Here is a 27,166-nt window from a genome sequence, read left to right on the forward strand (position 1 = left end):
AAAGGGCGGAAACTTATTCCCATACCCAATATACATATAGATATAGGCATACAGTAGATATTAATTTTCTTCCTTTATTTAAGAAATTATCAACTACAAAAAAGTTTTAATGGCTAAAACCGTGAAATAAGTTGTAGGGCAAGGGCTTACCGCCTTTGTGATTATCGTTTGTTTGAATCACTCTAATACAGTGTTGCCAGATCGTACCTGTAAGTACGAAAACGCGTACTTTCTGTTTGCTGTAGCAGCTACTGACGTACTCAACCTTAGTGACGTACCACCTTTTCAGATTTGTTGGCATAAAATTATTCAGAGACGAAATACATTTATGAAATAGTCCACGAATATATGTATGTACGAGTTTGTGTGCAAGTTCAATTACCGCAAATCAATGTACGAAATGGTAACTCACACACACTGTTATGTACATACTGATTTTTTCAACAGTATTGGTGGACTCTTTGATCGTCATAGTGCTTTCCCAGTGATTAAAAATATATCTGTTTGCCGGACGACGCATCATTAATCCCTTGGGTAAGAGCTTAATCCTGCAAATAGCTAAGTAAACAGGCGCAATTCCATTAACATAGATCGGTGTCGTCTTTACAGTGGAACGGGATCTCTTGATGTGTGCGTTGTGTTAATTACGTCCTACATTTACGTCGCGTTTCACGGTGTTCTATCGTCATCCGTTGCTACACAAGGATACCGTTTCTAATGCGACATGTTACCGACCCATTATACATTTACCGCATTGCACTCGAATAATCGTAAAAACGCATCAATTTGTAACAGGTCAAGAGTTTCAAACAGATCAAACTTTTCTTCTTCTCCAGGGCACGGTTAATCATGGAAATGTCTCGTTTTCACATTTCATTCGCGTTACTGTCACTCGAACTAATATTCGGGCGCTCTGAGAAAGACGACAACTTTTTTAATTCTGTACTATACGATTTCATTTTATGCTTTAGATTATCAAAATTAAAATATTTGTGTTTGTCGATGTTTCACAGCCCATTCCAAATATTCAACTGTGTAACATTTAATACTTTAAATACCATTTGAAATATCCTTCGCCTTTCTAAATTGTAACGTGTCCCAACTTTGACGAACACCGAGGGCAGTAATACAGGCTTTCGTTCGAGTCGCCCAGAAGTGGACAAAAGGTGGTCGTTAGCGGTGCTTGTAACAATATTGCAAATGAAATGTGAGCACAGGTGTCGGGAAACGAGAGCAGAAATAAAGTTATATGCACCGACACTAATGGTTCTGACCTCACCAACCTCTGTTTCAGAGTAATTACACTGTAAAGTTATTAGCAGCATTAATTAAAGACGGTGTATTACTTACGCGTGTCGGTGACATTAACACGTTTAACCCTTAGCACTGGAATGGTCACTCTGAGGCGCCATTAAAAATTATTCTGCGGCATTATTCCAAATATTATTTACATTATTAAATATGTCGGTATCTAATCAATTACTAAACATTTAAGTATTGTGTGAGCTATTATACCAATTTCATATCCATAAAATTTTAAAAATTACAGGGAATGGAAATATTCTAGCGAGGAAAAGATGTTTAATTTTCAAGTTCAAATTACTCCGAGTGCAAAGGGTTAATTTTTACATTGCTGACAGTAGTGTAGTATGTTACTTTAAATAAAATAAATGAAATAGAACATCTTGTTCTTCTAAAATACATATTTTACATATGGCGGAGGATCATTATGCGTTTGGGATTGTTTTTCTGAAAATGATGTTGGCAATCTACATTTTATAGATGGGATATTAACAGTAGCAGGGTATGTAAATATTTCGCAACAGAATTTACAAGTTTCAATAATAAAAATGAACATCCACGGTGATTATATCTTCCAGTAAGATAACGACCCCAAACATAAATGCAAACTAGCGACGAAATGTTTCAGTGAAAATGATATTCAATTGTTACTATGACCCCCTCAAAAAAAAAGTCCCGATTTGAATTTAATTGATCACCTATGGGATATCACTTAGTGAGAAATTTCGGAATAATAAATCAGTTTTTAAACAAGCACAACTGAGTGCTTGAAATAGTACTGACGAAAATGTTATATGTAAATAGATTGTTTGAAGGTATGCCTAGAAGACTTGAAGAGGTCACAAGAAACAAAGGGTATCGATCTTCATATTAATTATGTTGTTCTATTGTTAAGAATACACTGAATTACGAATTTTCAATGCTGTCAACAGTGTCAACATATTTTCCGCAATCGATAAAAAAGTTATTTAATTTTTCCTGTCATTATTATAAACTTTATGTCACCTTTGGTGCTACACATTCGAGTTTGTACTATATTAAATAATATACATAATATATATTTCCGATTAATTCCTGAATTATTGATTTGAAATGGAAAATATGCATTTTTGAGACGTGTCGACATGCTTTCCGTGGCGACTGTACATCATTGCCTCATCTTCATCAATTACTGCCCACCTCTCTGCATGGTAGATTAAAATATATAGGTTAAAATATCTGATTTTTTATTTTACAATTAAGAAACTCACAACGCACATTAACTGAAAATCTCCGTTCATACACTCGTTGTTATATTTCTTTTGCAAAATCATAAACTTCTGACTGGGTAATAATAATGTTTTTACTTCGTTGCATTTGATATTGTGGATTCTGAGAACGAGAACAGGCAACCTTGTTACCAAATAACATCCTGAATGAGTGGAGCGCATTTCCGTAGAGTATGCTGATCCTTGCAAATGAATCTATAAAAACGTGAATTTGCTTACGGGTCGACTATTTACAACCCATCATTGCACGCTTCGAGTGAGCTTAGTTGCTTGAAACAAAGTAGAAGTGAGTTATGATAATACGTTGCGTAGTTTACGGCATGAAAGGAGCACAACCAAGGAAATTGCGCTTAACTCTCGAATTTACACCATCACACCACAATGGACTAATTCTTAATCGAGTCACGAACTATCCGAATACCTTTCTACGAACGTGGAGAATGAAACTACTATGTACCTGACAGAGCAACCCATCGAAAAGCCGCCTCCTTTCTCGAGAAACTCTCTTCATTCAAACCGCGTATCGACCGCTCGTTACGACATTATTTTACCTCTCTGTGTATCTGCGCGTGCTTGCACTTTGATGCCACTCACTCCTTCCCCTCTCTTCCACTTTTACAAACGTCCACAAATTTCCCTCCGAGTCTCTAGAACAATTCTTCCACATACATTCGTGTGATTCACACCTATTACCGGTTATTTTTCAACGATCCAGAACGCAACATTATCGAGTTATCATTAGACAGCGGATTTCATGCATTTATGTATGACAAAAATGAGTACGAGTAATTTAAAACATTAGAAACATTGGACGAATTTAAAAACACTCTTACATCATTCTCAACCTAGTGAACACATTAAGAGCGAACATAAATTTCTATGTCACTCCAGTTTGTCGCAATTCAAGTAGAAAATTTTCATTTTGCATAAAGCATTCGCTGTCTAGTTATCAGTGACAATAACTTATCAATATTTTCGTGCACAGAACTATTCAACGCAAGATGTCGAATTTCACGACCTCAAACTATTCATGCATTAGTTACGATTTACTATGTAAAAAATGTCCAACATTCGCGCGATACGCTGATAACATAAATAATTTCTTTTTCATGAACCTAAACTCTTATTTTTGTCATCTTCAGTTTTAACCCTGTACAGATCTTATGTAGATTATAGAGTATCATGCTCCGATCGTACTTTATTTTAATATCATTCCTAATTTATCATGTAATAATAATATGTATGAATATTGAAATTTTGTTACAGTTAAGGGGCTAGTCTACCCTCGATTTGTAACTAGAAAATTACTAGAATCTTACTAGAAAAATGGCTCGAAACGTGGGTTTGCGCGAATCGGTTGTTTGTCCTTATTTGAGCTAATTGTGGGCTGGGTGAGGGCTCATTCGAAAGAGGAAGGTTCATCACACACGGGTCTGGTCATGATTTTAACGAGATTATGTTTATATCTAATAATATGAGTGTCCAAAGTAGAGTAAAAATCTAGGGAAAAAACCAGCAGATTTCAATGCATTTTTCTGTCCCCAAAAGACTTTTTGACTTATATTATGACCAGACCCGTGTGTGATGAACCATCCTCTTTAGAATGAGCCCTCACCCAGCCCAAAATCTGCTCAAATAAGGACAAACAACCGATTCGCGCAGACCCACTTTTTCGATCGAAAATCTAGTAAGATTCTAGTTATTTGCTAGATATTTGCTATTTACTAGAATCTTACTAGATTTTCGATCGAAAAAGTGGGTCTGCGCGAATCGGTTGTTTGTCCTTATTTGAGCAGATTTTGGGCTGGGTGAGGGCTCATTCTAAAGAGGATGGTTCATCACACACGGGTCTGGTCATAATATAAGTCAAAAAGTCTTTTGGGGACAGAAAAATGCATTGAAATCTGCTGGTTTTTTCCCTAGATTTTTACTCTACTTTGGACACTCATATTATTAGATATAAACATAATCTCGTTAAAATCATGACCAGACCCGTGTGTGATGAACCTTCCTCTTTCGAATGAGCCCTCACCCAGCCCACAATTAGCTCAAATAAAGACAAACAACCGATTCGCGCAAACCCACGTTTCGAGCCATTTTTCTAGTAAGATTCTAGTAATTTTCTAGTTACAAATCGAGGGTAGACTACCCCCTTAATAAAACACCGTGGACATCTTCCCCCGAATTTCGTTAATTGTCTGATGCAACAATAAGTATATACGGTTTCTTAACTTAAATTTTAATATTCGAAACTACAAAAATTGAGTAAAAGACGATCTTTGTGTTCTATAAGTTCGTTTCGTCGAGAAAGTCAACTTCTGTTGTACATAGACGGTTTCTGAAACTAGACAGAACATTCCGGCAGAAGTAACAGAATATACCAAAGCATTTCACAAATTGTCAAAGGATTTTGGAATTTGGTAGAATATGTATGTCGTTTTAGCATTGTGTTGAGTTCATGGAAATGTTGGAGATCCTCAGTGGAATAATCTGTTTATTTCCTTCCCGTGCACAGCACTATGGCCGTCACCCACTTAACGGCATAGCACATGAACATATTAGACCAACATCGACGTTTTCACGTTATCGTAAGTGGTTTAAATTATAAATACGTCGATGCATTCATAAAGACACAGCATCGAAGCTTCGGTGGCACACAGTGGTTATAAACTCCAAGCAGCTGGTTAAATTCAAACAACGCGTTCTATTTTATATGCAGAAGCTAAATAGAAATGTCTTTCTTTCATTCATAATTTTAATATCATAGAGATAATATATGTATAGATCGTTTATTTTGAAAGTGGTGCAAGTCCATTTCTTGTTGTTTCGAAAAAATTAAAGGTTAGCAGATGAGTCAATTCAAGAATATAAATTACTTATGTCAAGTCTGGCAAATGTTTCTACTAATTTATCATATGTAATTGGATTATATAAATTTCTTCCAGGCGAATTTAACTAAAATAATATATATGTATTTTCGAGCTGTAAATGGACTTACACCATTTTCGTAATTAGTCAATTGCAAAATCATTTAATTTCTATTAAGAAAAATTAAATATCACTTAAAATATATTTTGTATTAATCCAATTTTGTTTATAACTAATAACAAGAAATAATGAATCTGGAAATCGTTTGGTTGAAATTGGTCATCTCCATAGTTCTATTTTAAGTCCTATTACGTCAAACTGCAATGATATTTTACGACATATTCCAGCGAATGAGTTCAGTGCACTGTATACCGAGAATTAATAAATTGTGGATCTTATTTATTAAAAAAATCTACGAACATTTGTTCACGATGTCGCGTCGTGATGAAATGAAAATGTTCATTGGTTACGTTTTTCAAAGATTTAGGATGCCGTTACTTCGACGGCCATTGTCAATTTAATTGCACATACGATTCGTAAAAATTTGCCAAGATAATGCTAGACAAAATAATAGCCTGTAGAGAATAATAGAACAATGAACAATTACGCTAATACGTGGATACGTGACGTCGTGGTCGCTGTAGCTATTAGATGACTGCATCAAAGAGAGAGAGGGAGAGAGCGGGGGGGAGATCTCACTAGAGTGGTGTACATATCACTACGTTTACAATGTGTGCAAGGAAATTCAAAGTATATGTCGCAGTAGTGCTCACTTAAGGGGGCCGTCTCCTAGCAGATGACGGTCGCGCGTGAACACTCACACACCGCTAGAGTACACTCACACACCGCTAGACCACGTATACGTACGCGAGAATTGCTAGGATCAGGGAAATGCGTTCTGATTTCTCGATAATGCAAAGACGGGGGTTTTTATTAGTCAAAATCGCTAGATAAAAGATCAATCTAGTGCGCTGTTTGCTTCAAAAGTCGTTCTTTTACGTTTCCGAGCAATGATTTTGCAATATTCGGCTGCATGTTGCCCGTCGCATGTTGCCCGTTAGATGGCGCTGCAGTCACGCCGGCGTACTAGCCTCTCCGACGGGCAACATGCAGCCGAATATTGCAAAATCATTGCTCGGAAACGTAAAAGAACGACTTTTGAAGCAAACAGCGCACTAGATTGATCTTTTATCTAGCGATTTTGACTAATAAAAACCCCCGTCTTTGCATTATCGAGAGATCAGAACGCATTTCCCTGATCCTAGCAATTCTCGCGTACGTATACGTGGTCTAGCGGTGTGTGAGTGTACTCTAGCGGTGTGTGAGTGTTCACGCGCGACCGTCATCTGCTAGGAGACGGCCCCCTTAACCGTTGCAGTTTCTTCCGCTTTAACTGTGGCCTTCTATTTCTACCACTTACAAAAGGATCGTAACTACATTGTAAGTACGAGTCTTCGGTTAACGTGACTGCTCAATTCGGACTTAATATTGCCTTAATACTGCTCTAATTCTAACTGCCTACAGTGCGTTAAAGAATTTAGTCAGATTTATGGTCGTAACATGTCGCACCCCGGCGAGAATAGTGACATAACTAAAAAATGCCGTATGTATTCTCACAATAACGTGTTTAAGAAAACTACAAAATTTCCATCGAAATAGTACACTTATTGAAATTTTGATGCAGACAATTTTTTGTTATTAATAGACAATATCTGTTACTTTGAAAAATAGCATTCGCTTAAATTTTGTCCGCGTTTCGGGCAATATTGCACACTGTGCGTCGCCGCGCCGGCACAGTTCAAAGGCCTGCGTGTTCTCTTTGATCCGTACTTACAAGATGTCCTTCTCTACGTCCGATTGAACTTCTCGGCCGGTCAGCGCGTAGACGCAGTCATAAAGAAATTATGTCGGTATGCGATAGTTGTCCGCGGAGAACACAGGCTGATTGACAACTACAGTAATTCTTCGATCGGAGTCTTGGGGGGTGTCTCCGATCGGAGTCCAGTGCCTACCCACTCCACTGCCGGCCAACGCTGCTCCGCGCCGTAGAGCGGCTATGATTGATCTCGGCTCGGGTATATCGGTGTGAACACCACACATTGACTCGAGTGAATCGAGTTCTCAAACTTCTTAATTTTAATGATCGGTTTATGGGACTTTTACTAGCTTATTCCTGGCGTTTCTCTGATTAAAATGATACCAAACACGATGTAATTTCAACGTTATTTAGTGGTTTAATCGACGGTAAAAGTTTCGAACGCAACGAAGAAGAGCGTATTGGAAAGAAAGAGATGCGAACCGGCGGCGGCTACTGTTCGCGTCTCTTTCTTTCCAATACGCTCTTCTTCGTTGCGTTCGAAATTTTCATCGTCGATTAAACCACTAAATATTGGCCAAATTATATCGTGTTTGGTATCATTTTAATCAGAGAAATGTCACGAATATGTTGGTGAAAGTTCCATAATGATATCATAGAAAATAAGAAAGCTGAGGTCTTGGTGTTTCATTGTGATGACGCACGGGCCTTTAAACTGTGCCGGCGACGGCGACACGTGATCCTATTTCATTCTGTCCTTCTCTATGTTCGGCTCGTCGTTTGAAGTCTCGGCGCGGTAGACGCAGTCATAAAAATATAGCCTCCGTACTCTACCCAAGTCCGTCCAACACCCGGGTGTGGAGACTCCGATCCAAAAATTACTGTATCGCGACTTTACTGTAACGACGGAGGCTGGGGAGGACAGTGGGCGCTACGGTGGGAACGGTCTTGTCTCAATTGAGACAAAAATTCCCACGCTTGCCCTAGCCGCTAGTTTTTCTCAGACAGGGTGAGCCCCACACTATCCCCCCGGGGGAAAAAGGTCCTAACTTCCTCAGTAATGTGTATGTAAAATGGCGAAGTATGAGAAATCTGAGAAATAGCACGTTCTGTCGCCCCCTGTCATAATCCTACTTGCGTCAAAGAATTTTCTTACAATGAAATTGTCGGAACAATACCGTCATGGATACGGAGTGTCTGTTCTGGCGCGGAACAGATATGCAAACGAACAGATTTTGTATAACTGCGTTTTAAATGGAAGCGGTATCGACAGTTTCACAATTTCATACGTAACAGTATGCATGTCTACTTGAAATGCCATGCCATACATGTACTTCCTGCAGGCAATATTCCCTGAGTTGACTTAATGTCCCGTAAGAACTCGGCTGAATATTCTGGTACAATTTGATAACAAGTTATCGTGCATAACTGTGCATGTATAGTGAATGAAATTTTAACAAACAAAAAAAAAGACTGTACAACTCAATTTTTCTTAAATAAAAGACGCTTACGTATTTACAAGTTTGCTAAAACAAATAATATCTACACGATAATAGGATATTAACAATCGAATATCTTTTATAATAACATCACAATCTTTGTTTAAAGTTGAAAAATATGTTTTTTTTTTTCAAAATCAAGTTTCTCAAAACCTGTGCGTCTAGGGGAAAAATTAAGGGCAGATTCGGAATCAGCGCAAAAAACTCTATAAGAATCATCGAACAGTAATTGTTGAACAAATTTGGTGATGGGCAGTGGTAATCGAATCGGAAACTTTCTTCCAGCTGATCTATTAATCGGGAACTCTTTTCCGTGTAACATTTTGTTTTTCATTCTTCAATAAGCCCCTTTTCATTTCCCATCAGTTTTAACTCCATAAAGTAATATTTTATACTTCTAAATTGTGAATGTTTTCTCTAAAATCCGTATCAACGCCTGCGATCGGAAACATTTTGCCAGGAGTTGTATTTGCAATAGATATTTAATTTTCGTGAATTAATTGTGAAAAGCCTATTCATATAAAACAAGTCCCATAACTTGCCATGATGTATTCTACGAAAGCTCTATCAATTGAAAAAGAATGAAAACGTCATATGTTTGATAATGATGTTTCACCGACAATCATGTCGGTATATTGATCATGAAAGGCAAATGAAACCCAAAAGTTTAATACAGGCTAGTTTGTACGCAAACGGTGTTGATCAACGCAACGAGTAGGTAGTATGTGACGCCGCATTCAAATGAATCGATACGGTCACTGCATTTCCAAAGGCAATTATTCAGTTAACTCGATTCCGTCATTAAGAAAATGTTCGAATCAGAGGTAGATGGATTATCGTGTTCACTGATACAGTTTGCATCAGTGATCAGAACATATTCATGACAACGTATAATAGAATATTGCTTGTACACTGTACACTCAAACCTGTAGTATCGTTGTTTATTTTGAAATCATTCGAATGAATGAAAGCGTTCATAACGATTGCATCATATCACGCCCCGCAATTAGAAAAGAATTTAATGAAAGTTCTGTTGCAAGTTAGTGGATTGAGGTTAAGAACAGCCAGATGTTCGCTTCGCGTTTAATAAATACACAGGATAATCCATTTAAAACAGATCACCCGGATAACTCGCTTGCTTTTGAAAATAGAAGAAAATGCATCGGACTGTCAATCTAGAGTGAAAGTCTGAAATAACAATCCAAAGATTATAGTGCAATCCCATTAATTACGCGGTCCAACAAACGTCAACCTTTTTTTATTATTTCGATTCTCACTATGCGATTCTTATAGAGTTTTTCGCGTTGATTCCGAATCTGTCCTTAATTTTTATCCTAGACGTACAGTTTTTGAGAAAATCGAGTTTAAAAAAAGACATATTTTTCAACTTTGAACAAATATTGTGATGTTATTATAAGAGATATTGAATTGTTCTGTACAGCAAAAGATTCTGTAGACTTTCCCGAATACAGTGATATGCAATATTCATACATTATGATTGGTTAAACATATTTAAACAATGATTAAAGACGTAGAGACACCACTTTTACACCCATTTTCGAGGATATTTTGTAATTTATATAATAAAAAAATAAGGGTCCAGCGGAAGATGGAACTATACCACGCGGTAGAGCAGACTTTTATCTTGAGGAACCAATAAACGTTGCATTGATATTACATTAGGTTGGAAAGAAAGTTCTGGCGGTTTTTGTTATTTTGATTTTAAATGGTCTATTTTCGATTAAGTTGGTGTTACATTGCATTGACGTTGTACATAATTTTAAAGTGCATTTTTCGCTCTATGAAAATGTGATATTAATTTTACTTGCAAGTTAGTTTTCCCGATTTCTCAGGGTGTTGAAAACAACATGGACAAGAAGCAGATTCGAACAATTTTCCTAATCCAGTTCAAACTAGGTCCGAAAGCTGTCGAAACTGCTCGTGATGTCAACGAGGCGTTTGGCCCTGGGATCACTAACGATCGTACTGCACAAAGGTGGTTTAAAAAATTTCGAAGCGGTGACGAGAGCCTTGAAGACGATGAGCGCTGTGGTCGGCCATCAGATCTTGATAACAATGACCTGAGGGCCCTAGTTGAAGCCAATCCTCTCGGGAGCTTGCTTCTGAATTGGGCGTAACGCATAAAACAAACTGTAACCATCTACAGAAAATTGGAAAAACAAAAAAGCTTGATAAATGGGTGCCGCGCGAATTAAACGAACATCAACAAAATCGTCGTTTTGAAGTGTCGCCTGCCCTTCTCTTCCGCGCAATAAAAACGATTCATTTCTCAGACGAATTGTAACGTGCGATGAAAAATGGATTCTTTATGTCAATAGGAAACGATCGGCTCAGTGGCTAGATCACCACGAAGATCCAAAACACTTCCCAAAGCCACAGTTGCACCAAAAGAAGTTTATGGTGACAGTTTAGTGGTCTGTGGCCGGTTTGATTCATCACAACTTCCTGAATCCTGGTGAAACCATTACAGCTGAAAAGTACTGCCATCAAATCGACGAAATGCACGAAAAACTTCAACTGAAATGGTCATATCCTTCTCCACGACAACGCCCGGCCACACGTCGAGTCGCCCGACCGACCATTCAAAGGTTGAACGAATTGGGCTACGAAACTCTACCTCATCCACCATACTCGCCAGATCTCTCGCCCACCGATTACCACTTTTTTAAGCACCTCGACAACTTCTTGCGTGAGAAATGCTTCAAATCTCAGAGAGATGCTGAAACGGCATTCAACGAATTTGTCGCCTCCAGGACTCCAGAATTTTATTCAACCGGAATAACAAAACTTGTTTCTCGTTGGCAAAAGTGCATTGATTGCAATGGTCTTTATTTTGATTGATAAAGTTTTGTTTGAGCTGAGATATGTGCATTTTTGAATTTAATAGTTAAAAACCGCCAGAACTTTCTTTCCAACCTAATATGTGTCCCTGCTAACGGGGTACATCTCTCGACATTTAAGGGGAAACTATACCCTCGATTTGTAACTAGAAAATAACTATTTATCAATGTTATAAACCTCTGTGCAAAAAAAAAGTTTGGTAACATTGATAAACACGCAACTGCCGAATGAACACGAGATGGAGTTGCTTCCTATTTCTATATTCTATTCAGCTCGTCGCGAATGCCGTTACACAGGGCAGCTCGCACTAATATCAGTGCCACCGATGAGAATATCTAACTCATCTGTGTCAGTTTTGCTATGATTCCACGATGACAGCAGTGCAGCAGTGAAATGTTGCACAATATCACAGCACTGATTGACAGTCCTCCTGACTAGGCGCCATCTCGTCTAAGCGAACTGAACGAAAATTGGCTCTAGACTGGCTCTGCATCAGAGAGGACCTCTGTCTTCATGGGGAAATCTATGCTAATGTGAATGAAATCACGCGCCTCGACTTTTTGTCCTTATACGAGCATATTTTGAGCTGCACAAAGGTCCATTTGATAGAGGAAGGTTCATCACGAGTCGCTCTTCTCATCATATCAGTCAAAAAAGTCTCTTTCAGACAGAAAAATACATTGAAATCTGCGGTTATTTTTCTCGATTTTGTCATTACTTTGGGCACTCACATTATTAGATATAAACATAATCTCGTTAAATCATGAGAAGAGCGACCTGTATTTAACCTTCCTCTACAGAATGAGTCCTCACCCAGCCCAAAATAAGCTCAAATAAGGACAAAAAGTCGAGGCGCGCAAACCCACGTTTCGACCAAAAATCTAGTAAGATTCTAGTTATTTTCTAGTTACAATCCGAGGGTATAGTTCCCCCTTAAGAAAATGTATGTCTCCTGACAGTAGCAGCACTGTCGCGCAGCCCAATGCTTCTCGCGGCTGCGCTACGTTCTGCCGAACAATGCAAATTACGCCTCGAAAACGCAAAAGTAAGCCAAATTGGGATACGTCCCCGCTAGATTGATCTTTTATCTAGCGATTGTGACTACGTAGGGGCCCCAAATGTGCATTAGCGAGACGTGGCTGTGGTTTGTTAAATGCCGGACCCTTGCAATCCTCGTGTACGTCTATGTGTCTAGCGTGTGTGAGTGTGCCACCACACTCTCGCTCGAAAGCTGATCCGTGACGTGAAATTAGACTTACACCCTGCCAAAGGAGACAGTTTCACTTCAGAAAAGTTGAAATTTGTTGGACCGTGTAAAATCTGAGGAAAAGTTACTTCAATTAATTTGAGGAATCATCCCTTCGAAAGAAGTACAACATTTTTGGAACACGCCGGACACATTTAGAAGCCACTGCGGCAAGCTTTATACGGACAGGAATTTCGTTTTGAATATTTAAAATATTTAAAATAATCTCTTCTATGACGAAATTGACAGAGAGCGTTATACACGAGACGCGTGCTCGTTGAACCGTTAACAGGTTTTCGTACGAAACTTTCGCAAAGATATTTCGAGTAATTCATGTTTCTATGCGCCCGACCCGGCTTCCCCGATTTCACAGATACCATCGAGTTCTCACGCCGCGTCGCCGCGCCGTAACAAAAGAACCAATCTAGAAATCGATATGTTCAGTGAATTGCATATTATCGCCCGTAAAAGCTCGCCTCGCGATTCCTGTTTCCTAGTGGTTCGTTTATATGTAGATAGTGTCAATGAACAGTAATCGACGAGCCGTTCTGGACCGGTCGCCGAGCCGCGCCGGTCGGGACGAGAAATAAAAATATGTATTACGCGAAAAATCTGAACGACAGTCTTCCGTGTTATCGGTAAATAACTTCACTTATTTCGTTGTCGATTAAATGCCCGTAAAATAATACGGATTTCAGTCGGTACAATTCATGTTCAGAAAACTGGTTACTGTACAACCAGTTATTTCGTTGTAACATAGTCATGAATTTTTCAAAACTCGTTAACACTTTCATCGATGTATACAGACTAGGGCTTGCAATCCCGCAGGATGCCGCGTCATTTTTTCGTCCCACATTTCTTAAACAGGTTATGTGAAATCCTGCAAATTCTGCGGGACTATGCGTGTAAGGCGGCCCCTACACGGTCAATCGGAATGACAGTTTTGTCGAAGATTGACATTCGGATTGATTCGGATTGATCGTGAAAGATTAATACTGATGTACTGATGAAATGGACTGACGGATTTCCAGATATTTGGAAATCCGAGCTTCAATCACGGGAAGTGGAGGGGAGACCAGGGGAGACTAACAGTCTGAATGATGTTGTAGAGCAGGCGTGTCCAGAAGTTTATAATATAACCTTATATTATAGGGGAATGTCTAAATAAATAAATTATATACTTATATAATATTAATTTTTAATAAATTAATTTTTTTATTTATGTCCTTTATTATTAAATAAATATAACAATTTAAATAAATTGAGAAACGTGTAAATTTTTAATAAATTTATGTTGCTCGATCGGAGGCATCTCCGAAGAAGTGGGGGTATTCCACTGTATTCCACGGGTATTATGCTTGAGCCCAAATAAGAATGTACTTACTATCCGACGAATATGACTCTAACGGAACTCGTTCATTGGCTAATCCCCCTAATCAATTTTATGGCTGACGCGCAACAACATGAGCAGAACAAGTACGTCAAGTACCTTCTTATTTGGGCCCAAGTATACTTGAGAATTTCCCCGATCGAGCAACTTCTGGACATGAAGTAGAAGCAGGGGCAACCACTTTGTTTTGTCTTTACCATTTACAAGCAAACATGGAGATGGAGGCCGAAAATGAATTTGAGTTTGAATTTGATCTACAGGAAGATTTACCAATTAACGATGGTGACGAATGTCTCTAAGACGATTTATCGGAGAATATGAGACCTTACCAGAACTATGGAGCAAAGTTCATCCAAATTATTTAAATAAATATAAAAAACAAAGAGCATTGGAAAAATTGCTCCTTATTTACAAGGAAATGAAACCCACGGCTATATTGAAGGACGTTTCAAAAAAAATTAACACATTACGATCCAATTATAGACGGGAGCTCAATAAAATTAAAACTTCAATGAGGTCTGGATCTGGTACAAATGAAATTTACAAGCCCACTTCATGGGTCTTTTACGCTTTAAAATTTTTACAAGATTCGGAAAGCCCGGCTCCTTTGATCATGGAAAATGACAATACACAGGACCTTTTAACTTTTCTTTTTAATCCTAATGCTAAAATAATCGCCAAACAGGCTTTCTCTTTACAAGACATTGCAACTTAGTTCTTGGTTATAAAATTTCAACATTCAATACTGTCAATCTGATAATCAGTCTGTCAATCGTGATTGAAGTAAGGATCAGTCAGGATTGGTCAGGATTGACAGTCCGACTTGGTCTGACTGTTCGATCAGACTGTCATTCCTGATTGACCGTGTAGGGGCCGCTTAATGAAAATTGCGCGAATGACGACGCGCGAGATGAACTATGTCGATGTTGATGCATTCATACTACAGTATAAATTCTCTATAAACGCGAAAAGGCGGTACACGATAAACGCAAAAAAATATCCCCTCCACTGTAGTATATCTGATCTCGGCTCGGCTACATCGGTGTGAACCACTACTAAAGGATTGTCCTGGGCGATATGATATGATTATGATATGAAAGGACATTGGATTTGCACAAGATCTGATGGTAACGGAAATGTGCACATTTATGATAGTTTCAATGCTGATCATTTGAACCATGATGTAATAGATTATTTGAATGCCCTTTATAAATATAATAAGAAATATATATTTCACAGAGTACAATATCAAAACAATGCGTTTGATTGTGGAGTATTTGCAATTTATTTTGCAACATTACTCTGCTACAACAAGGAACCAAGCGAGCAACGAGCATACGATATTGGTTTAATGCGACGCTATATAGCAAATATTTTGATAAGTAGAAAACTATTGAATTTCCCTGAAAACGTATAATCCTCTTAAAACGTACACTAAATAATGATAATAATATACTGCACCTAACGAATCGGGAAGTTCTTTGTGTGACTCTTGGAAAGTCACTAACACTCAAATAATAAAAAAATAACCCTACTCGCGAAACTCGCGAAGCGAGCGAGCAACAACTCCCCTCTAGTATTTTATATTATTACACATTCAGCCGGGGACAATATTATGTGGACACTCTTAAAAATCGAATAACTGCTTTAAGATTATTCCAAAGGACTTGAATTTTTTAAAGATGTTAGAGACAATTAGTAGGTATCATAGAAAATTTAAAAATGATGTTTGTTCAACTGTCTATGTGAATCCGTAACGATAATTTAAAAATATGCGTTTTGTCGATTTCGGTAACTTATATGCATACTTATTATCCATTATCTGCGGCGGTCATTTGAATAACTAAAAAATTAATGTGCAAATAACTAATTTCATCAGAAAAAAAGAGGTCGCTATATAAATAAGACATCATGAAATCGAGCTAGACAGCTGTAATTAAAAATTTGTACAAGCAAAATTTCCCTACCTAGAAAAAACATTAGAGTTCACCATATGTTTTCATGTTGTCGGTATACAAGCCAGATTATTGTGTCCTTGTGTCCCCACTCTATCTCCCCCTTCCACGACGCTATTCCCCACCGCTTCCGCTCCGTCTCGGTCACGTGACCTGTTTCGTCTCTGGCGTGCATGTGTCGCAATGTCACGTGACTGATACGGTACTGGCCGAAAGAGGGTAACTTTTTCCCCTCGATTCGGGCTCCCTCCCCTCGTCTAGCGACTCTTATACAAACCCTTAACCCTCATCCGCCCCCTTGTATCAATTTGACACAGTTTTCCCGAAATAAATTACTCTGTTCTGTTATTTCTAGGTAAATTTATTTGCCGGCGCTTCGTGACTTTTATTTTCTTAATGCGAAACACATGACCGAAATATCCAAGATGTAGATATCAACTCATCAATACACTGCGGATGTTCATGCAATTTTCAATTTTTGTAGACAAACTGTACGGAAGTGGTACCAAATAAAATTCAATTTTCATTGGCGATAGCACTTGCAGATCCAAAATAAATAAAAATCGTACTCAATTCTGTTGAATTTAATAATCCAGTATTTTTTGATAATTTTTGGAACTCGATTTGAATAAAAAAAACATCGAGAATTAACTGTTTACCTCGTTATTTCGTCGATCTTTTACCACTGTGTCAATTTGGCACCGAGGGACAGATATTCGGTTCGTGAAATGAGAGACGGATGAGGGTTAAAAGTGATGCAACATGGCAGCATAAAAAGCTGACAACCGCAACGCAGTTAAAGTATTTATCCATTTCTTGTTTCATCGAAAAATGCCTGAGAAAGTCGCAGTTTTTGTGCGGTGCTGAGAAGAACGGTAGAAAATAAGTTTGATTATTTGACGAGGGAGGGCGGAGCAGAACACAGTTTTCTTGCCGGTGAAATCGATAATGTGCAGAAACTGCTTCGTTTCAATCAATTAAGAGCTATCAGAGCCGGTGTAATTTGCCGCTACAATGCATGCACACGAGCACTCCGCGAGTTCCTCCTGAAATGCGTTAAAAATAAACTCGTTAGTTTGTTATCGGAACTCCATGAAGTCGGCACTGGCAGCCAGATCGATAAAGCGATGGAGAAATAGGGCGCTTGTACGAAGTTTCAGTCGTCACGTGGCAAATAATACGATACGCGGCTCGGAAAACTTGGAGATTAATCTTATGGCAAGCAGTTTTATGCAAATGTTAATTACACTGCTTCCGCTTCTTACTTCCCCAACATCAACCCATTAATCGCGTCAATGGGGTCGCTCCCTGAACTTTTTCTCCAGAAACTCTTTTTTTTTTGTACCAACTTTCGACACACTGCACGCACACACAAACCGAGCGACATCCCTCCAGATCGTGAAATATGTATGTATTAGCCGAGCACATGCAGTTTTTACGTAGTCGACGAAACGTGTTATTCCAGGCCGTCGTTGATGTATAACGATAACAAATACAAAACGTAAATAAATTAGACTCTGCGCACTTTAATAGAAGTAACCTCGTTGCACAGAATATTATAAATTGCAACACACGCACGAGGTAAACCTAAATTGGGTATAGTCGAATAAGGAGGTGAAAAGTGCCCCTAAACCAAACTGAATTTCCAATAGACTATTCTATGTATAACTTGACCAAAGAAAATACTTTCTGCCAATTTTCAACCCATATGTCGACACGAGGAGATAGTAATATGGTGTTAGACAAAATCAGATTTTTCCGGAATCTCTCTTGTCCTCCTTAATTGAAAATTCTGAAAGAATCAGGCATATTTTGGCTATGAATTTTTTCAGTATTTTTAGCATTGAAACTAAATTTTAAAAAATAAAAAAAATGTTATGTTTCTGCTCAGGTGGCTTGTCATAGATGACTCACTCTGTATAAATGAAATTTCTATCAGAGGAAAAGAGTAGTGTAGAAGTGACTTATAATTAAACTGCGACTGTTTATGCAATTTCCAATTTTTATCGACAAGTTTTAAGAAAGTGCAATCAAATGAAATCCTGTTTTAAACCCCATGCAGGGTTAAACAATTTTCTTCACAGTTACAGTGATTAAAAGGTCTTTATCCCCAGAAATGTCGTTTTTCTATGGCTACGTCTATTCGAATGCTTAAATATTGATTACAAACGAATCAAGTTTTATTTCATATCTAGAGAGAAACACATTCCTATTTGTTAGACTTTGTTAAAATCTTCATGACGAGTGTGGCTCGTTAAACTACGGCAAGGGGTCAATGAGAACAGTCCTTGTAGACCAAAAATAAATAAAAATAGTACTAAATTCTATCGAATTTTATATTCCATCATTTTTGCATAAATGCATAAAGATCCGCAGTCTACTTATAATAATCTCAAACTAGACGACACACGCATGTTCAATTGATTCTGTATAAGTAATCCAACATGGCATTTCAAATGTGCCCTTGTCATTTATTTAATATTGCATCAGCTTGTTAAATATAGATACGCCACTCCCAGTTTGCAATTGTACACATTATTTAGATGCGTGTTGCATTAACTACATTATCGAAGAAACGCATGATCGCCAAAAATAGACCATGTTGCACCATTCTACTTTCTCCTTTGACAATTCACGCTATGCATAACCGACGAAGTGTCATGATTTGTCCTTGTTACGCTTCTTAACTCGTACTCAATTGAAACGAATCATTTCTAATTTTAGAATGCTAAAAATACTTCGCTGTTGAAATAGAATATGTCTAAAATTAACATTTCGTGAAAAATTCAGCATTAGATGTTCTTAATCCTCTTCCGTTGAATATTCTGTACAAAAATGAGGCATATTTTAGCCATCAGAATGCACGTCTATGAATTTTTTTCGAATTTTTAACATCGAAACCGAATTGTAACCGAATTGTAAAAATTTAAAAAATTTTGACATGCCGATTTCTTGTAGAAACCTATGAAATATTAAGTTTATATTTTTAAGGTTTTAGCATCTCGTTATGTGGTTGTTAAAATATAATTTTTCAGAGGGGGTGCACATAGTTTAACCCTTTGCACTCGGAGCTATTTGAACTTGAAAATTAAATATTTCTTTCGATCTAGAAAAATTCCATTCTGTATGATTTTTCTTTTCATTTTATGGATATGAAATTGATATAATACCTCAAGCAATATTTAAATGTTTAGTAATGAATTAGATACGAACATATTTAATAATGTAAATAATATTTTGAATAATGGTACAGCATTTTTTAGTGGTGACTCTCCGAATCACAAAAGATAAAATAATATAAAACAAAAATATAAAAGGCCTGAATCCACTCAGATCCCCATTAGTCACATATACATGTGTAAACTTATATCTATATGTCAATTAGTATATGTCTTATACATATATGTATATGTTTTATACTTTAATAATATAATGATATAAGACTTTTGGCATCTTCCATACACAAATTCAGTGCCATTGTAATGGCATAACATCCTGCTGTAAAAACTGAAGCTGTTTTATGCCTGCTACTCATCTAACTAATACCCTAATTAGGGCAATAAATAGCTGCTCCTGTGGTTATTTCATTTATGCATTTCGAACCATCTGTGTAAAGTGCTCCTTTGATTAAATTGGTAGGTTATATCGATTTCCGTCAGAGGGCGCTCGAGAATTCCTGGTTTTGATTTTTTAAGCTATATGCAGTGCGTGCACCCACTTTGAAAAATCTGAAAAAATTATATGCTAACAATCACATAACGAGATGCTAAAACTGTACAAATATAAACTTACAATTAGTATTCCATAACTTCATGAATGGCTGAAGAAATTAAATTTCCGTTGAGCAAACAGAGAGTATAGTCAAACTATATCTATTAATGAGTCCAAGGTCATTTGAAGGTCATAGTAGACCACATCATTGAACTCGTCTTGATATCAGCTGCAACACTGTGAAGTTGAAAATATATGGTGCTATTTGAAAATCATCGATGACCTTCTAAAGACCTTGAGAACGACTACAATCGAAACATTTTTTTATGTCACCATATTTGCTCCCTTTAACAGTACAACGTTTCCCTCTAACATCTTCTTCTATCTCTAATCCTAACGGAGCTATTGAGGTGGCCTGTTTGTCGTGAACCACCTGGTATACTACTTACGTAATATTATTTACAGGTACCTATCAATTAACCCAGGCAGTATGCTATCTCGCGGAATTAATAGGGGATGATAACATTTTAAATATTGAATATTTAAAGGAATCTAACAATATGATAAGGGTGAAAGTTCACTAGAGGCATATTAATCGCAAATGTTATTAATGCTACATTGAATATTAAACTATATACATGTGACTGTGCTAATGGCAACAGAACAGTGGGTTGCTGTTCTCATGTCGCTACGATTATTTATTATTTATCTCATGGGCGATTTAAATCGAAAATTGTAAAACCATCGGAGATATATATTAATTAAGATATTTGATGTAACACATACAGTACCGGTTATTGAGGAAAATAGTGACGAAGATTGAATGAATCTATGTATAATATGATTCCTAGAATTCTCATTTACACCTACGTAATGTCTATCAATGAATTCGGAAAGATAAGAACAGAATGTAGTACGATGCGTCGCGTTTAAAAAGAAATAATTGATCAAGAAGGGACTTAATATCCTGATAAGAATTATTAATCAGAGTCGTAAGAAACACTGCACTGTACATTATACCATTACAATGACGTAATTTCATTTGTTTTTCAATATTTAACTATGTTCCACCAATCCGACCATCTTGAAACTTTTTTATATGTTAGATAAGCAACAGAACATTGTTCTTGAATTTTTTGAAAGTGGTCAATCGAAGGGTTGCTTGCAATTCCCACCCCTAAAAAATTTAATGATTTTTTTCTACCCTTAATAATTTGATCACAATGGAGAAAAAAATGTACGATATTATAGGGTTAAAATACGAATGATGCGCGTGTATTATATGTATGTACATGTGTGTATTAACAAATAACCCTATGTATAGTTAAATTTATAAAATAGAGAATCGGAACAGAAAAATTCTAAAATTGTAATTGCCAACGAACTGTAAAAAGAAGATCAGATCGAAACGAGCTTTCGCGAGAAACACGTCTGTCAACGAATGGTTATCCGTGTGTCATGTTTTACAAATAAATACGGCTTATTCCTTACAATATGAAGGAGGTAAGTTCGAGTATTTTCGTTCTTTTCTATCCGAATATCTTAATTAACAACCGAGAAAAAGAATGATACAGTTAAGGGTATTTACCCTCGTATGATCCTTATACGAAGGGTTAGCGACTTAAAATTTTAGGTGGTTATCTTTCACCCTGTAACCATTGTTTTCCACACAATACCAATAAAAATTGTGGGCGAACAACGTCTCCTGGTGAAAACAAGAACACACTGTACGTAAAAAGGGGGAATTGTTTCTTTTAAGACGGACTTGTTTTTAGAGAGTGTAGATTGAAGAACTAAATCCTTAGTCCTTCGGGATTGCAAACCCCATTACCGAATGTATCTATTGACATTTCTCCGGAATTTGAACGGTTTTTCTTTAGTCGATGACTTTCCCAGATTTTCCCCGACGCGACACGACCCTGTGTCTACGAAATGGCCGAAACATGCGAAGGGTTCGCGGAACTTGTTGTACAGACCGTGATAGTCCATCGCGAGCCAATGTTTTATGTATTTCAACGCGGCGAATAGAATTCCCGACAGAATTTGAACCTCAGCCGGATTCTAATCCGCTGTATGTAAAGCGGGAACCGTTGTTGCTGGGAAGACGCTTGCCTCGCGCTTGTATAAATATACAATGGCATGAGGATGCTGTGTGGCGAACGTGTTGACACATTCATCGAAACCGTGAAATGGTAGGAGATTCGCAGACAAACAGGCCGCAGTAACAACGTGTCCACAAAAGGACTTCACACTCGGCTACTTCTGAAATTCCGCATAACCCATTGTGATTTCCACACCCCCCCCCCCCCCCCATAGCAGCAAACCTCAAGCTACATAAGTATACAATCCGCTAAACATAAATACAAACCCCGCTTACACGCTGTTTCGCGGGTTTATTTTTTAAAATAAAGTTGTTTTCCAGTACCTGCTACGCTTAAAACTGTGTTACGGATAGAGAACAGATTCCGTTCGACTTTCTCATGGATTCTCATCGAATCTCTTCAAGATCGTCTCTGGCAGGAAGCGTCCTAGATAACCTTTCGTATCATTGTTGAACCTTTTAATGAAGACCGAGCTCTGGCCCGATTTAACTGGAAGTGACAGAAAACGAGAGTCTGGCCGCGTAAGTGCTCTTAGATGATAAACAGAGCATTTCATTCATTGTTGGGGTATATGAGCCCTTAGATTTTTTTTCCGTCAGTGCAGTGAGTAGGCACTTGACAAATTCTGGGTAGGCGGTCGCTGAGAAATAACGCGGCTTTACTGTGCTAAAAACAATGGCTATATTTTCGATGGCAGTCTTAGGTGCCTCATCCTTTATTTTAATTCGGGAAACGTACACGTTCGAACCGCAAGTCAACGTAGTCTCCTGTGTTCATGACAGCATATATTACATATTTATGTTTCCTGCGTTGTCTCACAAATTTTCTTAAGTACTATATTAGTTATGTAAATGACTCCTTCAGCTGGAACTTTCTAGAAGTTTTGCTGCTTACATGCAGGACGCGTAGCTCGAAACTTTTCGAATGCACACAGAGGTGCCGCGACAACCTCTATCCAGAGAATTTCAAGTCTCTTCGCAGGGAATTGCATCCGTAACTTACAATTTATACAAATGGTGGCACATTCGAATGTGATTAGAAACGGAATGAAAGTAATACTACACGTACGAAAACGTTGTTTGTCTAGCAATGTAACCAGGGTTGCCACCTCTCCGGTCTGCGCCCGGAGACTCCGTGTTTTGAAGCAATTATTCGGGTTTCGAGTTTACTGAAAAAATCTCTTGTTATGCTTTGCATTCTTTCTCACATTTTTAGGAATGTTGCATACAGCGACATCTATTGGTGAATTTCTCTATAATCGAAATATCACACAAAAAGGTTAAGGAGTTTCAGTAAAGGCAAAAATTGTTTAGAACGAACTATGTGTGAACGAGCTGTTTGTAAATACATATAACTTTAACTCGATTAAAATCAGAAAAATGTTCAAACTATAAAACAAAATTCTGATTGGTAGAACTTTGAAAATATGATCGTAAAAATCAAATACTATTAATTGTTGTCATTGTAAAAATAACCTGGTAAGAGCTCGCTCAGCCTCTACACTTGTAGGCTAATAGTAACATCGACATAGTTGATAGTGCGCGTCGTCATTCGCGAAATTTTGATTACATCCATAATCCCGCAAAATTTGCGGGATTTCGTATCATTTATTTAAGAAATGCAGGAGCAAAAAATGAGGCGGGATCTTGCGGGACCTCACTTATTCGGTAATTATTTGGAATGGGGGGTGTGACCTCATCAATTTCAATAACCTTGAATCATTCTGTCATGGTCATCGTTCTGAACTTAGGTTTGTAGATATTCGCAAAAAATTGTAGAGGTGGGATCTCCTAAGCGCGTTTTGCGATCCTGGGTGGGGCCTCTTATACTCCATTCGTTACAAACGCAAACTTGTGCGTCCACTTTTGTGCGTGCACAGCAGGAAGTTACGACGAATGGAGTATGACTCGCAAAACGCTGCGTCCAGACGCACTTACCCCGACGGCACACCGGCTCGGTTTCAGCCTGGCACCTGTGCACAAAAGGGCGCGATTTTCACCTGCCGAGGGCTCTAAGCCCAGGTCCTGCCGGCCGGGCTAGGATTCAGCCGATTTGCAAGATTGCAAGGGTGCGGAATTCGCGTTCTCATTGCGTGATAATAGAAACACGGGTTTTTCAGTAGTCAAAAACGCCAGATAAAGGTCAATCTAGGCAGCAATCGCCCTCAAAGGTTTTATTTATTAACTTATTATACTTTTGTCGGTAACAAGGGAGACTGCTACGCATTTGCAAAGTACTGCCACATTGATGCAACCCGCCCTGTGTCGCGCATGCGCGAGAAAAGTTGGGCCCAATCGAAGCACTGATTGGCCACATTAGTGTGATACCGTGCTGCCCTCTCAAAAACAGGCTGAATCCCAGCCCGGCCGTCAGGCTCTGGGCTCGAGCCCCCGGCAGGTGAAAATCGCGCCCTTTTGTGCACAGGGGCCAGGCTAAATCGTCCTGATTTGGTCTCAACGCTGAGCCAAGCATTGCGTTAGCCCGTAACGTGTCGGGCTGGGGCTCGGCTAGCTGGGTCCGGCGGTGGGCTCGGGCAGACTGTGCCGTCGGGGTAGTAGATGTCCCACGTTTAGGATGACTAGCCAACTCCGCTTTCTTGCAATGAACGAATTCGTCCTCTAGGGCGGGGTAGGGGTGGGGCTCCCATTCGAGAGCGCGCAGTGGCTCAGTGGATAGAGCGCGCGACTGTGGACTCCGTGGTCTCGGGTTCGTATCCCGCCGCCCGGCACCTCTGGAAATATTTCCATGTGCCATTTAAAACTGTGGTGCCCAAGATGGTTCGAAACCCACTTTAAAACTGTAGGTCCCGTCGCTTAATAACCATAGCAGTTGCAGAAGCGACGCAAAGCGATCGATCAAAAAAAAAGAAGAAAAAGGAGTGGGGCTCCCCGCCCTACACTCCCTCCACAAGAAATCGAACCCAGACCTAACCAAAATTCATTTAACCACTGTTGAAACCTACCTCTCCTTGGGGTAACAATCTAGAAACTCGTTACCGAGTTTGATGAGGAAAATGTCGATTATATTCCTTCGCCAGTTGATACAGAAATAGCGAATGTTATAAAGAATGAAAAAACTCGAAGTAGCCTCCACTAGCTGCAACGACCTTGTTCAGGTTCCTCTTCCCACCCCTTGCTCGACACTCAGTATAACGAGTTGGACTATCAATTACTTTGCTTATATTTGCCTCACCTACGTCTTATTTCCGGGACGGCCCGAAAAAGTTCCGGATTCATCTCGACGTGCCTGGATATGTGCCTCGCTGCCTTCACTCGCAAAGTGCAGTGGTGTCCGTTTAGTGCTCGCTCATTTCGCCTAGTTAGCGGCCGCATTCTGCCCCCTGCCAACTCTTAGACTGGTGCTTATCTTACTAAACGAGCTTTCTGCATATTTCACAAGCACTTTACGTTTCTCGCCCCATCCTTCGCGTCATTCAACGTCGACCGAGCTGCAGCAAGAAGACAGTCGGTAATTCTTGCAGCTCTAGCTCCTCCAGTTCCCCGGATAGGGAGCACGATAAGGTCCCTGACTTGCGTCCAAAACATCCAGTATCCAGTATCCGGACGCCACTGCGCTCGCTAACAATATCGGCAAGGTGTAAGGAAGCGAACTTGACTGCGGTAACACTTTACAAGACAGTTACCACGCTGGATCAACGATGGAGAGGCACCTTACGAAACAGAAGTTTACGCCCGAATTGAGTTCTTGTGGGAATCGCTTGGAAAGTAAAGCGAACACGCGGTTTACCAAGGCTTGGGCTTATCCGCAACCGACTTTAACATACCGAGTGCAAACACATACCAAATATACGGGGTGGTTCACCGGATACATACTACCGCGCGTCGATCTACATCGCTCTTAGCAATATCTCACGTAGAGTTCCATTGGTTCAGGAGAAACCACATTGTGATGCTAATAGCTTTACTGTAGGTGAACGCGTGGATAACATAGTATGTGAAGTTTATTAACGTTTTCTCTCCGTAGGAGCACAATTTTTGTCATTTTGTCATCCACAAAAGAGTGCTGATCTGCTTTTGTTAATATGTATATTATATTATATCCTCTTCTTATATGTAGGTATATATACTGTACATTCTATCAAGAAAGTACCGGGAATCGATCATTTAAAAAGCCCGCTTAAAGGGATTCTTGAAATTCTTTTTGTCGCTAAGTTGGCACAACTGTCCTCCATACTCACGCGGAGTTTGAGCGTCACTTGTCAGTTAGTTTGTTTACACAGTGCACCATTTTGTCAGTTTATCTCAAGTGTGTTTTGCGATTTTTACAATGGATAAAAATATCGAACGAAGAATCTGTCTTAAATTTTGCATTGCAAATGGAATTTCGTGTGCCGAAGCGCTGAAAATGTTACATAAGGCTTACGGTGAATCGACTTTATCAAAAACACGTGCGTATGAGTGGTACAGTGCATTTAAAAGCGGTCGAGATGTGGTGGAAGATTTGCCTCGCTCTGGACGGCCCCATCAACGTCTCCAACTGAACTTCACATCGCTAAAGTAAAGGAAATGGTGACTGAAAATCGTTGCACGAAACGCGTTGCCGCTCGACTAGTGCCGAAAAACCTGAATTTTCTGCAAAAACTCAAAATCATTGTGAACGAATTTCTCTGGCCAGGAACTCAACAAATCTTATCGAGCAGCCACCGTATTCCCCTGATATGGCTCCGGCCGACTTTTTTCTTTTTCCAAAACTCAAATTACCCACTTCGAGGCACCCGTTTTCAGTCGATAGATGACATAAAAGAGAATTCGCGGCGAGTACTGAAGTTGATTCCACAAAATGCGTTTAAAAAATGTTTTGATGATTGGGTTATTCGTTGGCATGAGTGCATTATGTCGAAAGGGGCCTACTTTGAAGGCGATACAATAAATTTGGATGAATAATACATAATTTGTGTTTCATTGACCAATTCCCGGTACTTTTTTGACAGAATGTGTATGGTCTGTTGTAAGGTGCGGACACATCGTGCAGGCCACGGTTATAATTTTCTCCAGACGATAGAAGGCTTCTAATCAGATAACTTCGTTTGAACAGCATAAAATTCACGGGTGAGTATGTCCTTTCTAAGATTAAATGTCTATGAACTTTCAATGTATACTGAACATATTGTACAGAAGATGAAGGAG

The 27,166-nt window shown here is 38.8% G+C and overlaps 2 protein-coding genes across 5 annotated transcripts in view; both read right to left on the reverse strand.

Moving 5' to 3' along the window:
• The window catches only part of Nca (neurocalcin homolog), a 240,375-nt gene that overhangs the window by 59,391 nt on the left and 153,818 nt on the right, over positions 1-27,166 (reverse strand). The gene's annotated exons all lie outside the window — the stretch shown is intronic.
• The window catches only part of LOC143216249 (neuronal calcium sensor 2), a 91,596-nt gene that overhangs the window by 42,127 nt on the left and 22,303 nt on the right, over positions 1-27,166 (reverse strand). Inside the window, exon 1 of one of the 3 annotated variants that reach the window (XM_076439130.1) lies at positions 7,273-7,628. The exons of the other annotated variants lie outside the window; for them this stretch is intronic. The gene's annotated coding sequence lies outside the window, so the exon portion shown is untranslated. Of the gene's footprint in view, positions 1-7,272; positions 7,629-27,166 lie in introns of those variants that run through there. 3 annotated transcript variants of the gene reach the window in all.

The sequence above is a fragment of the Lasioglossum baleicum genome, chromosome 15, assembly GCF_051020765.1.
Source record: "Lasioglossum baleicum chromosome 15, iyLasBale1, whole genome shotgun sequence".
In the NCBI taxonomy this organism is placed as follows: Eukaryota; Metazoa; Arthropoda; class Insecta; order Hymenoptera; family Halictidae; genus Lasioglossum; species Lasioglossum baleicum.